General features: G+C 47.8%; 1 protein-coding gene across 3 annotated transcripts in view; it reads left to right on the top strand.

Annotated features, from left to right (window-relative positions):
- The window catches only part of LOC117424698 (integrin beta-4-like), an 84,483-nt gene that overhangs the window by 8,898 nt on the left and 56,436 nt on the right, over positions 1–19,149 (top strand). The window contains exon 1 of one of the 3 annotated variants that reach the window (XM_058992482.1): positions 12,455–12,756. The exons of 1 other annotated variant lie outside the window; for it this stretch is intronic. The gene's annotated coding sequence lies outside the window, so the exon portion shown is untranslated. Of the gene's footprint in view, positions 1–12,454; positions 12,757–19,149 lie in introns of those variants that run through there. One more of the 3 variants, XM_034041332.3, reaches the window with a different exon arrangement.

The raw sequence follows: 19,149 nt of genomic DNA, 5'->3' as shown, positions 1-19,149 counted from the left end.
GAGACCCCGGGAGCGTGGGATTTACCCCCGGACTATTTCTTTCTGTTTCATCCAATCTTTGTGTTGCGTCCATGACTGATGTTTTATGTGGACCTTGTTTTTATTTTTTCTCGGAGCCAGTGACCGACAGGAGGGGATTGCCTTAGTGTGCTGTGGATTTCTGCTTTTTTTCTGTTCTGTTTTTGGCATTCCCTAGTGTGGTCCTTTTTTTATTATTTTAGTCTAGCGATCTCTTTTTATACCGTGTTTTTAGTACCCTGTCGAACAATAAAATTTGTTTTACCCGATATGGTTTCATTGTGTGTGGGAACCTGGGGATCAAAGAACCTGAACAGGAGAGTATAATTATCATTCGGTTACTAAGGTCCTTGCCTTATTAAAAACAAGGTGGCGTAGTTGTCAGCTACATGGGTATTATCCTCAAGGTTATCTCAGGTCACCCCAACCGTGACAATTTCTCTTACTGAATGACAGGTATTGACTTTTTTTTTCTACATTTCACACATTAAACATGAAATGGTGCTTTTGGCTGATTTACTTTTGCTGCACCAATACCCTGAAAACACGTAAACTATCCTTGCTGTATAGAGAGTCTGGCAGTTCTCATGCTTCGCTGATAATAAAACTTGCCACAAGGAACTACCATTCCTCTCAATCATGGAGATGTGGAGATAGTATTTATACAGACTTATTCTTGTCATTTTTCAAAAGCAAGTTGTCTCAAGTACAGTCAACATATTTATTAAATTATCTGCAGCATAACACCAGGACAGTGGCTTTTCAATATACATGTACAAAAAATAAGCATTATTTTCATTCGTTGTATTTGGCAAACATGTTTGTTTCTTATTTCTTTTTACTTTCTTTGTTCTAGTTGTGTGTCCATGGAGTGTTGTCCTGAGTGAAGAGTGCTCACTGTTTTGAGGTTCTTTAACAACAGCCTAGAATAATTACATCAATACCAAACTTTTTAAATGCTATTCACTGGTTGCCTACGAGGGCTTGAGAGGAGGCGAAATTGGGAGTGAGATATTTAGAATGAGACAAGATGAGAGGATTTCTCCGGTTGCTTTGGAGGCTTGAGAGGGGCGAGACATTTGAGAGTTTAAGAGTGAGACGAGTTTGAGAGGGATGGCGAGATTGAGGGCTGGAGTTTGGGAATGGTGCTTAGTAACATTGAGGTTAGATACTGTTAGCAGGACGAGATAGGGTGGACGAAGAGTTTTCCCTTCTCATCAGGTCAGGCAGCATCCTCTGGCTGCTGGGCGACGTAGAGAGGGAGACACGAGAAGAGCAAAGGATTAGATATAAACACTTTCCGCCGGGTCAGGCAGCATTCTCCGACTGCTGGGCGTTTAGTGGAGCGAGACAGGAAGGGGACGAACAGGACAAAAGTACAGATCCTTCGCAACTCAGTGCAGCATCCTCAGGCAGCTAAGCTGGCAGCTGGGCGGCGTGGAGAGCTTAGGTAAAGTGTCTCAGGTCCGTTTAGGAGAGACGAAAACAGAGAAACCCCCCCGCATCGGTCGGGGTTCGCTCGGCAGGTGGAGGCACGGCCTACTGCATGAGGGGGCTGAAATGGTCCGGGACCTGAAATGGAAGAGAGGAGATGGGACAGCAAGGTTGAGGCCTGGAAGGCTTAGCGCATAAGCAGCAGAAGAATAGGATGTGGCCGGGGGTCCCCTCAGGCCGGCGAGGAACAGCCGGGCAGCAGTGGTTGAGACGAGAGGCCGACCCGGACAGCCGAGGGAGTGAGACTCACTTCCCCCCCTGAGGGAGCACTGTGCGGACAGTGCGATATAGAAAGGAGCAGAGGTGGGGAGGAGGAGGAACAAAAAACAAACACAGACAAGGAAGCGGAAATAGTGCTGGGTTAAAGTAGAAAAAGAGAGAGAGATAGACAGGAGGGGCAGCCAATAACATACGTGGAGCAGCACTGGCCATGCCCTAATAATTGGCAAGGCGAGCACTGCATTGTGTGATTGGCTGGAAATACTAAATGAGGCTGAACTGGGATCAGCTTCCGCCCAGAAGAGATTGGCGGACGCTACCTGGCAGGACGCCACGGAGGAAAGGTAAGACTGGCTAAAGAAAAGGATATAGGATAAGAAAAAAGCAGCGCAAAGCGGGAGAGAGCCCTCTACGTCATCCCTCGAATTACGCCTAAAGGCTAACATTTAACCAATGTGCATTTTTCTTATTGACATCATGCTTTATATAGTTATGTGAAGTCATTTCACCAGAAAACATTTTAAAATAAAACTCCTTCTGTTGGCTTGGTCATTATAGCATCAGATGTGCATTTGTGCAATTGGCAGAGATGTTTTTAAAACCTCAGTATTTTTTTTTTATACATGCTGTTAGTTTCTGAGAGCACTCCTATCAGTCCGTGAATGAGTATGAGTACCCCCGAGCTCAGAGTCATGGTAGTGATCCATACCTTTAATAATGAAGTTGTTTAGTTAGAGTGATCCTGTGGTTACATGCACGTCTCACCACAGTACATAAAAGTGCATGGTAAAGTTATAAAATATAGGTGTGTCTCAAGGGTATGAATTCATTCAGATAATATGGTGCTTGTGGGTGGGATATTTGCTGTCTGTTTAACCCTACTTGGGTTACTTCCTGATAAATATCTTGGTATTCCCTTATATAGTGCTTCCTCATAGCAAATCAGAACAATGGGAAATTTACTCAAATGTTTTTTTGATTTTTTCTCACAATAGTTTCTCTACTCGTGCCTGTTAGTATTTAATGTGATATCTGTCTTCTGAGAACCTTTTTGTAAGTCATATTTTGCATGCTTGTTCACGACATTTTCCAAGCTCAGTGTCTGGGTCAGGTTATACAGTCACTGTTTTTCCCATCTTTCAAGGGTGGGTTTTAGTTATCATGAGCGGGGCAGTTTTATTGTTATACTAATTCTGTGTCAGTTAGGATTATTGCACTAGGACTGGAAAAGCGTTTCCTTAGGAGTGACCTTTCCTAAGGTAGTGTTTGGAGAAATAAAAAAATGAATGCAAAAAGTATATGGCTTAATAGCTGGACACTAGGATGTAGTTTAGCCTTGCAGAACTGGGATGCAGTGTAGTGCAGTGGTTTAAACTGAATTTAAACCATTTAAACTACATTGTTTTGTATCCATTGTTATTAATTTATTATTGGCAAGCAGTTATAACTGCAAGCACATGCAAGCATGGTGGAATTACTAGTGTAGGGACTGACATGCGTGGCTAAGATTACAAGTACTACTAGAGGTGATTAGCAATATATTAAGAACATTTGTAGATCATTTGCCATGCATAGCCTTATAAAACAATTATGTATCAGTGTTTCAATCTTCGCAAAGATAAAGAAGTCAGACCAGCCAATACACTTTATAATTCACAATCATAATTAGAACAACCCAGGTTGGTTATAAACCTCAATGCAGAATGGTGCAAAGGATCCCGTTTTCTTAAGACAATGGTAGTAAATACTATATAAATAATCTCACCAGTCAATAAGTGACAAATAGAACTCAAAATCTGTTGTTTTCTATTTCTGAAAAATAGGATTTATGTCTATAAAATGAACCCAATTGATGTACAACATCACAATTGTTTTGAACTATACATCAGGTGCAGAGTGACTTACAGCAACGTCTCACCCAAAAGACGGAGCAATAGGATTTAAGGGACTTGCTCAGGGTCACACAATGAATCAGTGGCTGAGCCGGGATTTGAACTGGAAACCTCCTGCATATAAGGCCCTTTTCTTTAACCACTGGACCAAACAGCCTCCATCGCTCAATAGTCTCCTCTGGGAATTTTATGTCTGGAGTGCAATACAGCATATCAAGTTTCAATTCGAAGACGACCACCAACCAATACTTTTGGGATATGCCTGCCACAGGTCAGGTATTTACTGAGCATTTTATGTCAGAGCTGCCAATAGGCCCTTCCGGAGAGTGACGTCCTCGGTCCCGCCTACCGAGGGAATAAGTAGTCACTCCACGGAGATCATGTTCTCTTTTGCATCGATCCACCACGGCGTATGCTACACTCTACCCCGGGTTGTGTGACAGCACGCGATTAAGACTAAGCACCCACCCAGTACCTTGGTGCTTACACCTTTGGTGCATCACAGCCTCTGTGCCTCGATGCTTCGGCCCACTCTGTACTTAGACGCTCCGTGCCTCAGTGCCCTCGTGCTTCGGTGCCCCTGGTGCCCCTGGTGCTCTCAGTGCACATGCCCTTCGGTGCTTCGGTGCCCTTGGTGCATCACAGCCTCGGTGCATCGGTGCTTATGCGCCCTCAATGTTTAGACGCTCCGTGCCTTGTGCCCTTGTTGCTTTATTCCCAGGTTCTTGTGTTTCTGCACCTGTCGGAGCCTCTGAGCCTCGGTGCACTTGGTGCCCTCGCTCCCTCTAAGCTTCAGCTCCTTGGTGCCTTAGAGCCTACCTGTACTCAGTGTCCTCTGTGCTTTGGCTCCGTGGTGCCTTAGAGCCTACCTGCACTCAGTATCCTCTGTGCTTCGGCTCCTTGGTGCCTTAGAGCCTACCTGCACGCAGTGTCCTCGGTGCTTCTGCACACTTGGTGCCTGAGTGCTTCAATATTTGGTCAGCTTTGGTGCCCTCGCTGCTTCGGCGCCTCTATACCACAGTGCTTCACTGGTTAACACCCTCCGGGGCGTTGTTTTCAAAGCCCTCGGGCCATAGAGATATCAATCATGGCTAAATTCCACGCTTGCACGTCCTGCAGAGCGAAGCTTCCTTCAGAGGACAAGCACCTCCTCTGCGTCCGGTGCCTGGGCATGCAGCATGCCTCCTCTGACCTTAGAGATGAGACTTTCTGCACTATTTGTGCAGCGTACCAACCGTGGGTTCTATACAGGAGACTTGATCATCACCCCGGATGTTCCGGAACCAGATGTTCCAGAACCGGATATCAGCATGGCTGAGGTTTTGATCATGGCCTCATGGGAAGGTGGCTCCCTCCATCAGGAGGAGGAGAGACAGGTCCAGGAGCTGACCTTTGAGATGGTCCCAATCTCAGAGATAAACTCTAATGCTGGGTTTTTCCCTATCCCAAACTCGATCCCAGCGCTTATGGAGCGGGCCTCCAAGTTCCTGAAGGTACCTTTGAAAGGCAGCGCCCAAACAGCACCAATCGGTTTTAAACATTCAGCCTCCTATCCCCTGCACCCAGCCCTTTTCAGTGTTCCCAGACTTCTTAGGAGAAGTACGGTCCACTTGGAACCACCCGGCCTCGCCGCCAAGCGTGCTTAAACGGGCAGTCCCACTTGCTTCCTTAGAAGGCTCTGGTGCGAGCCCCTTCAGCAGGGGGGTCTACCTAATGACCCTGCATGCCCTAATGGTCAATGAAGGGTAACAAAGACCCACTTAAAGAAAGCATATGGGATGGAAGCTCAGGTCACATGCCTGGCCAATACTGCAGGCTTCTTGACAGCGTACCTAGATGGAGTACTGCAGTCGGCGCCCTTACCTGAACTGGTGGCTTCAGAGCTGCGCCTGGTTTCGAGTACACTGCTCCAGATCTCTGGCTTCCAAGGACAAGCCCTGGGCCGGAGCCTGGAAAGCCTCATGGTAGCTCGCAGGCAGCTTTGGCTGTCCCAAGCGAGGGTCCCTGACAAGGACAAGTCACCGTTGCTTGATGCGCCAATATCCCCTGGCCATAATGTTGGACCAGCAGTAGAGGAATTGCTGCAGTGCATCCACCCATGACTCACACGGTGACTCGGACAGTCCTGATCCCCACTGTCCTGCGTGATGACCTGAGCACCGCCTACAGGCTTCCGCGGCAGCTAACAGCCGGGCCCATGACGGGAAGACGCCGGACAGGGGGATCCCAGCACAACAGCGATCTCGGAGAGTTCCAATGCTGCCCAGGCAGCCCCCACAATGGCCACTGCCTTAGCAGCCCCTGCAGAACCCCTGAAGGCTTGCGGCTTCAGACCCAACCCTTCACACAACACCAGCTACAGTATTGGCGCACTTGCACCTCAGACAACTTGGTGCTCGCCACCGTACACACCGGTTCTGCGCTTCATTTCCACGCAGGTCCTGCTCCCTGTCGAGGGATCATAGTTACATCGGAGAGCAACCCTCTCCAGGTCTTGGCCATCAAACAAGAAGTAGCTTAATTACTTCTCAAAGTCATTCGCATCGTAAAACCCACCTTCCAAGACAAGGGGTTCTACTCGAGATATTTTTTATGCTAAAGAAGGATGCCGGCTTTCATCCCATCCTAGACCTGAGACACTTCAATGGGTTTTTGAGGGAGAGGAGATTCCAAATGGTCAAACACCGTCACATTCTCCAGTCTGTGCAGCCAGGCGACTGGTTCACTACTGTGGACTTAAAAGACGCATATTTCCATGTCACTGTTCGTCCTTAAATACTTAAAAACACAATAAATAAACACACAAACAAACAAACACAAAATAACACGGGCGGAGGGGGACCCCGTTCTAAATAAAACAAACAAATACTGTACAGGGCTGCTCGCCCTGTTACATATACCCCCCCTTGTGCAACGCACACATGGCCCTATGGCCACCTCCCCCCTCTGTCTTAAAGTCCCGGAAGAAGGAGAAGCAAGGTGTTTCTGGGGGGTGGCCATGGTGGAATGTCCTCCACCCCCCACTTCTTCGTGGCTATCAGCTCCCTCTTCCGGGGCTTCAGCCACACCATATCCTGCCGCGAAAGTGCGGCTGGGGGAGCTGGTCTTCTGACCTACCCCCCCTTCTTCATGGCCGGCAGCTCCCTCCGTGGGGCTCCAGCCATAACACTTCCTGCTGCGAAAGTGCAGCTGGGGGATCTGGTCTCCTGATCTCCCCGCTCTTCATGGCCAGCAGCGCCCTCCGGTGGGAGTCCGGCCACACTGCAATAGGGGGAGCTGGTCTCCTGACCTCTCCCCCCTTCTTTGTAGCCGGCAGCCCCCTTTTCCGAGGAACCGGCCCCGGTGCTTCCTGCGGTCCTGCAAAACCAGTAGCGCCCCCGGGCAAAGCAAGACTGGCAGCGACCCCGGGCGAAGCAAGACTGGCAGCGACCCAGAGGGACGCAAGCCAGGCAGCAACCCAGAGGGACGCAAGCCAGGCAGCGGCCTCAGGCAACGCAAGCCAGGCAGCGGCCTCAGGCGACGCAAGCCTGGCAGCGGCCCCAGGCGACGGAAGCCAGGCAGCGGCCCCAGGCAACGCAAGCCTGGCAGCGGCCCCAGGCGACGGAAGCCAGGCAGCGGCCCCAGGCAGCGGCCCCAGGCGACGCAAGCCAGACAGCGGCCTCAGGCGACGCAAGCCAGGCAGCGGCCCCAGGCGATAGAAGCCAGGCAGCGGCCCCAGGCGACGGAAGCCAGGCAGCGGCCCCAGGCAGCGGCCCCAGGCGACGCAAGCCAGGCAGCGGTCCCAGGTGCCGCGGAGCAACAGGCAGCCCCAGGCGGCCCTCTTTGCAGCCGCTGTGACCTAGCGGTTTTCCTCCGTGCTCCCCTCAGCAACCTATGCAGCGGCTGCTGAGGTCCGGCAGCATCCTGCCCTGGTCCATCCTGTCGTGAAGGGAGAGGCAGCTCCTGCTCCTCTCCCTGGCGAAGGCGGCAGGGGCTCCTCCCCTTCTTGCTGCGAAGGCGGCAGGGGCTCCTCCCCTTCTGGCTGCGAAGGCGGCAGGGGCTCCTCCCCTTCTGGCTGCGAAGGCGGCAGGGGCTCCTCCCCCTCTGGCTGCAGCAGGGGAACCAGCAGGCACTCTCCCTCTGCTGGCAGCTTTGGTCCTAGGGCGTTGGAAGCCCCGACTTCCCCCTCTCTGGGCTGTGTACGCCCCGGCTCCTCCCTTTTGGGCTGTGGATGCCCCGGCTCCTCCCTTTTGGGCTGTGAACGCCCCGACTCCTCCCTTTTGGGCTGTGGACGCCCCGACTCCTCCCTTTTGGGCTGTGAACGCCCCGACTCCTCCCTTTTGGGCTGTGGACGTCCGGCCTCCTCCCACTCAGACGTAGGACGTTCGGGCTCCTCCCACTCAGGCGTAGGACGTTCGGGCTCCTCCCACTCAGGCGTAGGACGTTCGGGCTCCTCCCACTCAGGCGTAGGACGTTCGGGCTCCTCCCACTCAAGTACTGGAGAGGGCAGCGACTGCTCCTCTCCCTCTTGCTCACTGGAAGGCACCCATCCCATGTCTGCAGCTAGGTACCCCAGCACCACCATGGTAACGTCACAAACTGATGCCGGGTTGTGCTGTTGCTCCCAGTCCTCCCATCGTTCCCCATCTCGCATCCGCGGTGTGTTAATAACCCAGGGGAGGTCACTGGTGAAGTTCCCCTCGGGGTGCACCAGCCAGTCCCATATTTCCCGGGATGGTGGGGAACCCGGTGGCAGTGGGGGTAGAGGGGTGGCTACTGATGCTTGGGGTGACAGCTGCTCCTTTCCCTGAGCCCGCATATACGGGCACCCTGCCCCGTTGTTGCTGTCCTCCTCCCAGCCCGGCATGCAGGATGAGTGCTGCAGCTGTTGTTGTTGCTGCAGCTGCTTCCGCTGCTTCCTGCAGCTCTTTCTTCCCATCCTCGCTTTACTGCAACAACAAAAAAAACCCTACTGGCAAAACTGGAAAAAAAAAACTGTGGTACCCGCTCTGGCCTGAGTCCTGGAGGTGCTGGTAATCCCACGCAGGACACCACGTGTGACAGGATGGCGTGTGTGATGACGTCAGGCCAGAAGCAGGAACTGAAACTGGATACCGCAGGTTGGGTGAAATGGCGTTTGCGCCATCTTTATTTGAAATATAACAAAAATAAACCAAATGTTTTCACAAAAAGAGAAAAACTGTGCTCACCAAGCAAAATAAACAGTTAAACAAAAACAAGTCACGAACACAAAAAAAGGAATACAATAACTGGTCCAGGTCAGGCTGAGCTGTAGCCGTCACTGTTCCTGGACTTATTCTTAAACTTACAGCTCTTTCTCTCTCTCTCTCCCTCGTTGCTCTCGCTCCTACTACACCACCACAGGTGGCCATCTCCCAATTAGCAACAAATTAGATCGGGAGATGGCCACCTTCTGCACGAGTTTAATAATAAAACGAACACGGCTACACCGTTACAAATACATAAATAATAATATCCGCGGCGCTTCGCCATCCTAAACACAATAAATAAACACACAAACAAACAAACACAAAATAACACGGGCGGAGGGGGACCCCGTTCTAAAATAAAACAAACAAATACTGTACAGGGCTGCTCGCCCTGTTACAGTCCTGCACACAGGAAATATCTCTGCTTCGCTTTTCAGGGAAGCGTCTTCGAGTTTTCCGTGCTGCCATTCGGCCTCCCCTTAGCCCCCCACACATTTTCAAAGTGCATGGATGCCATCGTGGCCCTCTTGCGACTGCAAGGGATCAGGGTATTGAATTACCTGGATGACTGGTTGATCTGTTCCCAGTCAAAGAAAGGAGTAGTGGCCCACACGGCTATCGTGACGGAGCACCTGTCGAGGCTGGGTCTCACCCTCAACAATGCCAAAAGCCAATTAATTCTGGTGCAAAGTACGGTTTAGCTGGGACTCCAGCTGGACTCCCTCACAATGCGGGCCTACCTGTCAGGCAACAGAGTGGCTGCCATTCAGAATTGTCTATCCCTGTTTCAAGCGGGATCGACAGTGCCTCTGGTGTTGTGTCAAAAGTTGCTAGGTCTGATGGCCGCGGCTTCATCAGCCCTACAGCTGAGGTTACTCCATATGAGCCTGCTTCAAGAGTGGCTCAATGCCTTCCGACTACATCACAAATGCGACAGACACCATCGGCTGACCATGTCTCGTGTATGCTGGGAAGCCATGCGCTGGTGGAGGCAGACCTCTAACATGCATGAAGGTATAATCACATAGCCTTCAAATTGTTAACCTGGGCACAACGGAACCTATTATCCCTCTGGGCTGTTCATCTTCCCGGAGTGGCGAATTGGGTGGCAGACCTCCTCTCGAGGGAGGGTCCCCAACCATCAGAATTGCAACTCCATCCTCAGGTGGTAGAGCGCATATGGGAACGTTTCAGGAAGGACAGTGTCAATCTGAGTGGCCCAGGATGCTCTTGTACGCATTCCCGCCAATACCGTTGCTCCCAGGCTTCTTAGAGAAGATCTGGAGAGAGAAGGCAACAGTTCTCCTGGTGGCCCCCAGATGGCCCAGGAGAATCTGGTTCTCGAACCTTTGCCAGCTACTGCAAGGCCAACCATGGGAGATCCCGCTATGCCTGGATCTCCTCAATCAGGTGAGAGGCACTCTCTGGCACTCAAAACCAGGCAGACTCCAACTATGGGTCTGGCCCCTGAACGGGACCGTCTGTCCGTCCTAGGACTCTCAGACACAGTTGTCGGTAAACTGCAGAATGCTAGGTCCTCCTCCACAAGGTCATTGTATGCTTACAGATGGAGGTACTTTTAAGATTGGCTAACCAAGGGTCACCCTATCTCTTGCCTTATAGTGATCATTTTACAAAATTCCTTCAAGATCTGCTGGAGGCGGGTAAATCCCCCTCAATGCTGAAAGTGTACGTGGCAGCCATATCTGCATGCCATGTCCCCATAGACTCAGTATCCCCAGGCGCTTATGTCCTGTCTATCCATTTTCTGAAGGGTGCTCGGCGGTTATGTCCTCCTATAAAGGACACCCTCCCCGAGTGGAGTCTAGATGTGGTATTGGAGGCTCTCACTAATGCCCCATTTGAGCCTATACATTCCATAGAGTTGAAGTATCTCTCTATGAAGGCAGCCTTTTTGTTAGCCATTACCTCCACTAAGCGGGTCAGTGACCTACAGGCTCTGTTGGTGTACAGCTCCTGTATGTGTGTTTGGGACGATGGAAACAGAGTGTAGTTACGAACGAATCTTGCTTTCCTCCCTAAGGTGGTTACAGCTTTCCCCCTCCGTTTTCTTCTGAGGAGGTTCAGAGACTAAACTCCCTCTGCCCAGTTCGAGCATTGAGAAGCTATGTTAGCAGAATGAGAACTCTGCATCAGTCAGACCAGCTCTTGGTCTGTTATGGTGTAAGGACCCTGGGTCAAGCCCTCTCTAAGCAGCAGCTGTCTCACTGGATTGTGGACACAGTTTCAACTGCATATACTAATGCCAATCTACCCCCACTCGGGCGGGTGGCAGTGCACTCTACCCGAGGAATGGCTACGTCATGGGACCTCTTTATTTATTTCTTAGCTGACGCCCTTATCCAGGGCGACTAACAATTGTTACAAGATATCACATTATTTTTACATACAATTACCCATTTATACTGTTGGGTTTTTACTGGAGCAATCTAGGTAAAGTACCTTGCTCAAGGGTACAGCAGCAGTGTCCCCACTGGGGATTGAACCCACAACCCTCCGGTCAAGAGTCCAGAGCCCTAACCACTACTCCACACTGCTGCCAATTTTCAAGTGAACATTTATTCCACAAATCACTGATCTATAATCACTGATTTAAGTTAATTAAAGTTTTATCAGATTTATTTATGTAATTTACTAAGTTTAAATATGTATGTCCATTTAATGAAATAGTAAATTAGCAAGTACTATGTTAATATAATTGATATACAGAATTGATTTACTTAATACACATTGTAATCAATATTCATTATATTTATGAATAAACAGCTTTTCATTTATTAAAATAAAACACTTTTAAACAAATGTTGTTTACTTTTCACTGGAACTATTTTCTTGTGCGTAGTGATATTTACTGTTATTGGAAAGAATTGGAATTTTTTAATTTGTTGTGTTAATTTAAAAAGTAAATACATCTAATAATTTTATAATCGTTTTATAATAGCATTAAGGCACTCCAGGGGGTGTGTTGACATGTGCGGTTATGTCATGTCAACCCACCCCCCCCGTCTGCCTTAATGCTTCAGTGTAGGGACTTGAAGTTGAGGGACTAGAAGGCTGTGTGATCTCATGGTCAGTCGAAGCAGAAGACCCTTATTTTCAATCCCCAATCAGATAATGACCTCCTAGGCCACCCTGGGATCACACATTCCCATTCCACCTTAGTCTAAACCCTGCTGTAAAACTACAACAACTATTTGCAATATGAATTACCAGAACAAAAAGGTGGATTATTGCAATAGCAGAAGTACTTTCACTCAAGGCCCTTGTACATTGTTACCTTTTGCTCTTTTTGTGTTTTTTCAATGTAAATCTATACTGCCCCAGTACTGTGTGTACACTGTTCTATAGCCGTGTTTCCTAGCAGCTCTTTTGGGTGTGTTTAGGTTGTTTGAGCTGCCACACTGTACTGTAGCCTCTGGATATGTTTTGTATCCCATGGGTGCCCACGGTGGGGGCAGGGCTGATACCTGGCTCACTCAAGCCCATACACGTGTAGCTCACAGAATGTGGGAGCTGACTTACTTATACAGCTACCTGTGAACTGAAAGAAAAGTGCTTTTCAGATCAAACTGGGGAGGGATCAAATAGCAGTGCAAAGCTCACTTCCTCACTCACTCACTCACTCACTCACTCACTCACACAGCAGCAGGGCAAAACAGTTAGGAATCTTTTGAAGAGAGAAGAGAGAAAGGGTCAATATTTGATCTACAGGAGCACCACAGTCAAGTTTACAAAACTCTGCTGGAGACAGACTCCATTGGAACTTTATCAGAGTTTTTGAGAGGGCAGGTGGATATTAGTTTCAGTATAAAACAAGAAGTGGCACTGCTTTTTCTTTGAAAAGAATTCCAAGCATTGTACAGGACTTTGGAGTGCAAAGTTTTGAAGCTGAACGCTAGAAGGTTTGTGAAATACAGTTCAAAATACAGTTGATATATAACCAATGTGTTTCTGCATTGCAGGAAGTAATAAATATCATTTACTTTGCACACATGATGATATGTGGAGAAACTTAAATACTGATCCCATTGAGGGGATTTGTGTTTCTTTTATTATTTAAAGGTTGTTTTCTTGTATTGTATGCCAAGGGAGGTACAATAATATTATCCTTATCTGTTTGCTCAACAAAGCTTGTATTGTTCAAATGCTACCTGATTTACTGACATATTCTTGCATAGGAGTTCCATCCATGTTTTCACTTCTCTGGTGTGCTGTTGAGGTAGGTAAATGGAGGAATCCGGGACCACCACTGTTAACTGTTTCAGCTCTGGTCTGTAGTGCCAGAGTTGTTCCTACTGATTGTAGGTTATGAAGCAAGCTAGTTCAGATTCCCATAGGTTTGTGCTATGCAATGTCACCAGAGCTAACTGCTATTTACAATGTGCCTGTACTATTAGAAAACTACATAGTTGGGATAATTATAAAAATATGCTAACAGTGCAAAGTGATCCCTTAAAGCAGGTGAGTGGTTTTGTATTAGTTTTCTGCTTGATTAACAATGCATACTCTACAATTGTTAATGCAAGTCTGGTACTGTGCATCTGATTAGCAACATCAGTTTACCAGTTTGTTTCTGGGTTTAATGAATAAATAGGCATATTCTGTTTTTTTAGTGTCTGTTTTTCTTTAGGTTGACTTATTTACAATTCAGTCTAGGGGCCTAAGATGCCTTTTCAAATCAGAAATAATATAATATTTTCATCGATATAAATTATTTGTACATTAGATAAACCTTTAGTAATTCTGTTCCCTTTTATAAAGATGCATACGTTTGTGTACACAACATTATAGTTCTAGTTTACTTAAACTTGAAATGTAATTAACCCACAAGCCATTACAACAAGGAATACTGTTGCTTTCAAATCCAAACAGGAATCTTTCTTTCTTTCTGCATTTTTTTTCTCAAAGACCTAGTTTATCAGTAGCCAGGCTTTAAGCAGCGATATTGACAGTGACAGAAAGTAATTGGTAAAGTGGTAAATACTGATTAATGTTGAAATATCTTTTAGCCTTACTGTGAAGCACTTCAGCAATGGCTGTGAGGGCAGGTATTGGTAGCATAAACACTTTCAAATAGTGCCAAATACCTGGGACTTCATACAGAATGAAAATCAATTGGATGAAATTATACATGTGTGGACATTGATTTAAAGTTAACATTAGGTTACTCACAAATGTATTGAATGCGTGCAGACATTTTAGGCTGTAGCCTGCTCATCTCTTTTATAACGTATCGCCTTTCTGGGAGTGGACTGTCCTCAATGACCTGGTCATGGTTGTCCCGGGAGGTCATACCTCAGACAGAAGGGAAAGCGAGACCTTGGGTCAAAATGTTAGACTTGCTATTCACACAGAGATGGGCTTGGGTATGGGACGGGTTACCAAGCCATGTTGTTGATGCTGAATCATTGGGATCCTTTAAGATCTGACTTGACAAAGTTTTAAGATCAATCAGTTACTACAAAACAAGCATGGATGGGCTGAAAGGCCTCCTCTTGTTTGTACATTTTCTTGTTTTCTATGTTTTTATCAATAAACCGTCAGAAGTAGAAGAACAAGAAGTAATATTCTGAACAAACCAGATCTCCTCTTGGACAGTGTTCTGAAAACAGACCCCTGTTTATATAGAGAGCTGTACCAGCACCTGCCCACATACTTCAGTGGTGTAAATAGAGGATACAGCATGAACACTCATAGAGTGCTGTCACTACTCCACGAACGAGGATAGTACAATAGCTCATGAGCCCCCTAAGGGGTTGTGTGTGTTGTTTACAACTATCCTCGTGAGTGAAATAACCACAGCACTCAGTGAATGTTCACAGAGTGATCTGTTTATATAACAAGTGTAATGTATGGAAAAGAAATTCTATTTAAACCTATAATCAACAGCTGAAATTGGAAAATCACTTTCCTTAGTTAAAAAATGCAGTTCGTCCGATCATTCTGTTGTTGGATTTGAATGAATGCAAGATAGAGTCTAAAATGAAACCCGCTAAGAAAAATATTCACTCAGGACCACCGAATATGAAAAAGTTATGTGACGCTTAATATCACAGTGCTTGTTGTATAAAGAGTTTTAAACAGCACTGCTGGGATAATAACTTGAGCTTTTCTTAAACATATAGGTAGCCTGTATTTAAAAAGCTACTAATCATCAACTGTAAGTTACTGTAGTGCAGATTGGCTGACAGGTATCACATTGAGGACCATTGTCACAAAGTGAATTCTTTGTGAATATTGCACCCTGAATGGCGTAGATTCAAGTCTTTGCAGAAACACGATACCCCAACCTGTTATTCAACATTGGTAGTAAATGGATAACATTTGTGGAAACCCTGCATTTGTGGTGTGTAATTCTTAATAAAATAATTAGTCAATTTTAGAGACTATTTATTCAGGGGTACCAAGATATTTAGTATGAAGTTTGAGTGGGTTAAAACAGGCACTACATGTCCCAGCATAGGTGATTGTATGTCTCTAACTATGTCACAATTATATCTAGAGAATCACTTATCTTACTGTGACAAAACCCATTTCTAACATTCTTTACCTCAGCTTAGTGGAAGTATCATGATCTGGTGATAAATTGAGAAACCAGCCTGCCTGTCTATTAGTATATACTGTATGTCATTCACTAACATGTGGTGCTTGTGCTGCAGGTCATTGTATTTACCACTTGGTGGGAAATGTATGTTACAGTTTGCACATGAAATGGATACAGCAGTCATTCTTGAATCTTCAGGGTTAATTTGTAAGTCAAGGAGTGTCTGTTTGCTTTATTGTATCAACTCCACAAGGTTAATAAAGTTATGTTTGTTCAGCAGGATCAGTAATGCATGGAGAGTTGAATAAGTATGATCTTGATATTTATTCGATGAGGATTCGTGTAACCAAGGTTATTCTGGTTACTTCAAATGGTTGCTTTATCAATGAGGTAATAAAGAGTTTATCTGGTTTGTTTTGAAGTTTTTTTCAATAGTAGTTGTGGAATATTGATAGTTAGTCCCCTGGGGTCATGGGTCATGGGGAGCCACGTCCTGCCCAGATTCTAGTTCAGGCTAGCGTGAGCAACCTCTTGTAAAGACAAATAAAAGAACAGTTAATTAGAGTAAGTGTATGCGTGCCGTTTCTCTGAGTCAATAATTAGTAAGTTATTGAGTTTATTACATTTGGCGACGAGGAGTAAAAAAAAAAAAAAAAAAAACACCCAGAAGCAGGCTACACTTCGGACGGCAATGGCGACTTTTGGAAGCATTGGAGAGTTTGATGAGAGCACTGACTGGAAGGCGTATGTGGAACGGATTGGACACTACTTCGCAGCAAATTATATTACTGATGGCGGTAAACAGCGCTCCATATTTCTAAGTGTTTGCGGTCCGAAAACAAACAGTCTCATCAGGAATTTGGTATCGCCATTGAAACCTACTGATAAGAGTTTTGCTGAACTGTGCTTAATTGTTAAACAGCATAAAAACCCTAAACCGTCAGAGATTGTGCAGACTTTTAAATTTCACAATAGGTTTCGACAGCGAGGGGAATCTGTGGCAACTTATGTAGCCGAATTAAGACGGTTGTCTGAACATTGTGTTTTCGGGGAGATGCTGGATAGGATGCTGCGTGACAGGTTGGTATGCGGCTTGCAAAATGACCGCATTCAGCGCCGTTTGTTATCGGAAACCGCATTGGATTTTAAGAAGGCTGTGGAGATTGCTCAAGCCATGGAGGCTGCTGCGCAACAAGCTCACGATCTTAATCCGACCGCCTCAACACCACCTGTGATTCACAAGGCGATCGCAGTTGTTTCTCCCGCGATAGACTGCAGACAGGGTGAAGGGAAAAATATGTGTTACCGCTGTGGACAGCCACATGCTGTCCGCAGATTCAAGGACGTTGTTTGCCATAACTGCAATAAGAAGGGTCACATTGCAAAAGTGTGTCGCAGTAAAAATCAGCCACGCCAACACAGAGGGGGCTGGCAACCCAAGATGCCCAAAGCTATGCACAGCTTAGAAGGGGAGGTAGATGAAGACGAACGATAGGTTGCGGATGCAACCCCGGTTCCCTGAAAGAGAAAATAACCATCAAGGTATGGGACATTGCCGTCAGGCAGTAGGGATTGGCTGAGCTTTATGTCAAAGCTGCCGATAGGCCTCCGCGCAAGCTGCCGTGCAAGCCCGCCCCCTTGGGAGCTTACTATACGCAGCGCGCGGAGAGTCACTTCCTCTTTTGCCCTTCAGGCCGTGAAGGCCTCCAGAGCAACCTCGCGGCTTGATGGTTATTTTCTCTTTCAGGGAACCGGGGTTGCATCCGCAACCTATCGTTCCCTTTCAAGTCGAAAATAACCATCAAGGTATGGGAACAGTGTACCCAAGCCGTCGCGAGGGAGGATTCTCGGCAGTAGGACAGACTTACGTCATAACGCAACTGCGTAGGCAGTACATCTAGGCATATGCGGAGCTGCGCCTCAGCGTCTATGCTCGCAATGACACCTGTCCCAAGGTGGAATAGTCACACCATATTGTACCTACTCTAGACGTCCGCAACCTGAGGCGTCATAGAGTGCAACACAGATGCTCCAAATGACGGAGCAGAGGATTCCAGCACATTTAGCCTGTAAAACCTCATGAAAGTATGCGGCGTAGCCCAACTGGCTGCCGCGCAAATATCAGACACCGGCACCCCTCGAAAGAGGGCCCAGGATGTCGCCATACCCCTGGTAGAATGCGCCTTCAACTGCCCTGGTGGAGGAAGGCCTGCAGATTCATACGCTAATTTAATAGCATCCACTATCCAGTGGGAAAGGCGCTGTTTAGACAGCGGCTGACCCAAAGATCTAGAACCATGGCATATGAACAACTGTTCTGTCTGCCTCACAGTCCTTGTGCGGTCAATATAACACCTCAATGCCCTCACAGGGCAGAGCATGTGTAACCGCTCTTCCTCTGGGGAAGAAAAAGGAGGAGGATGGAACGCCATCAACTCGACTGACTGGTTCATGTGGAACGGGGATATAACCTTTGGTAAAAAGGCCGGATTAGGGCGCATGGAGACCTTAGAACCGTCTCCTGCAAAACGAGTACAAGAAGGATGCACTGACAGTGCATGTAACTCGCTCACGAGTTTTGCTGATACCACAGCCAGCAAAAACGCAGTCTTAATAGATATGAGCTTCATATCCACGCTGTGGAGAGGCTCAAACGGCGCCTTGGCAAGGGCTTCCAGCACCACATCAAGGCTCCACGACGGTAAACTGGTCGTTCTTGGAGGCCGCAAGCGTCTTGCGCCTTTCAGAAACTGAGATGCCAAAAAATGGCAACCAGGTGATAACCCGTCAATGCGTACGTGGCAAGCCGAAATAGCGGCCAAATACACTTTAAGTGTAGAGGGAGACTTACCCTCGTCTAACAGCTTCTGCAGAAACTGTAATATCACTGCCATAGGGCAGGAGACCGGGTCATGGCCCTCAGCCAGACACCAACTCTGAAATAATTGCCACTTATACGTATATTGCGACCGAGTGGAGGGCGCCCTCGCACTTTGAATGGTCGATATAACCGCTGTCGAAAGCCCTAAGGCTGACAGGCGCTCCCGCTCAGGGGCCAAGCCCATAGCTGCATGAGCTTGGGGTTCGGATGCCATAGCCCTCCTTGGGCTTGGGACAACAGGTCCGCTCGCAGAGGGAGCTCCCTCGGGCGACCGTGCAACAACTGCACCAGACTCGGGAACCAAATCCTCCGAGGCCACCGAGGAGCGATCAGAATCACTGTCGCTTGCTCTACCCTGACCTTCTCCAAGAAGGCGGGGAGCATCGAAATCGGTGGAAATGCGTACAGGAGCCCTGGCGGCCATTCGTGAGCCAGTGCATCGACTCCTAGGGGGCTGTCGAGGTCCTTCACCGAGAACCATAGGGGGCAGTGCGTGGTCTCTCGCGAAGCGAAGAGATCGACTTGCGCTGTGCCGAACCAGTCCCAAATGCGCTCTACCACCCGAGGGTGAAGACGCCATTCGCCCGCAAGAGGACCTCCTCTGGACAGGAGATCCGCTGCGTAATTGACTCTGCCCGGCAGATGAACTGCACGCAGAGAGGCTAATCGCGGTTGAGCCCAGAGCAACAGCCGCGTTACCATCCGGTGAAGACCTGGGGACCGCAATCCGCCCTGGCGATTGATATACGCCACTACTGTGGTGTTGTCCGACCGCACTAACACGTGCTTGTCTAGAAGCACTGGCAAGAAGTGCCGAAGGGCGAGGTCCACTGCTCTGAGTTCCAGAGCGTTGATGTGGGCTGACCTCCA

The sequence above is a fragment of the Acipenser ruthenus genome, chromosome 19 (assembly GCF_902713425.1).
Source record: "Acipenser ruthenus chromosome 19, fAciRut3.2 maternal haplotype, whole genome shotgun sequence".
NCBI lineage: Eukaryota > Metazoa > Chordata > Actinopteri > Acipenseriformes > Acipenseridae > Acipenser > Acipenser ruthenus.
The sequence above is the reverse complement of the archived record's forward strand: the minus strand, read 5'-3'. Positions and strand labels throughout refer to the sequence as shown.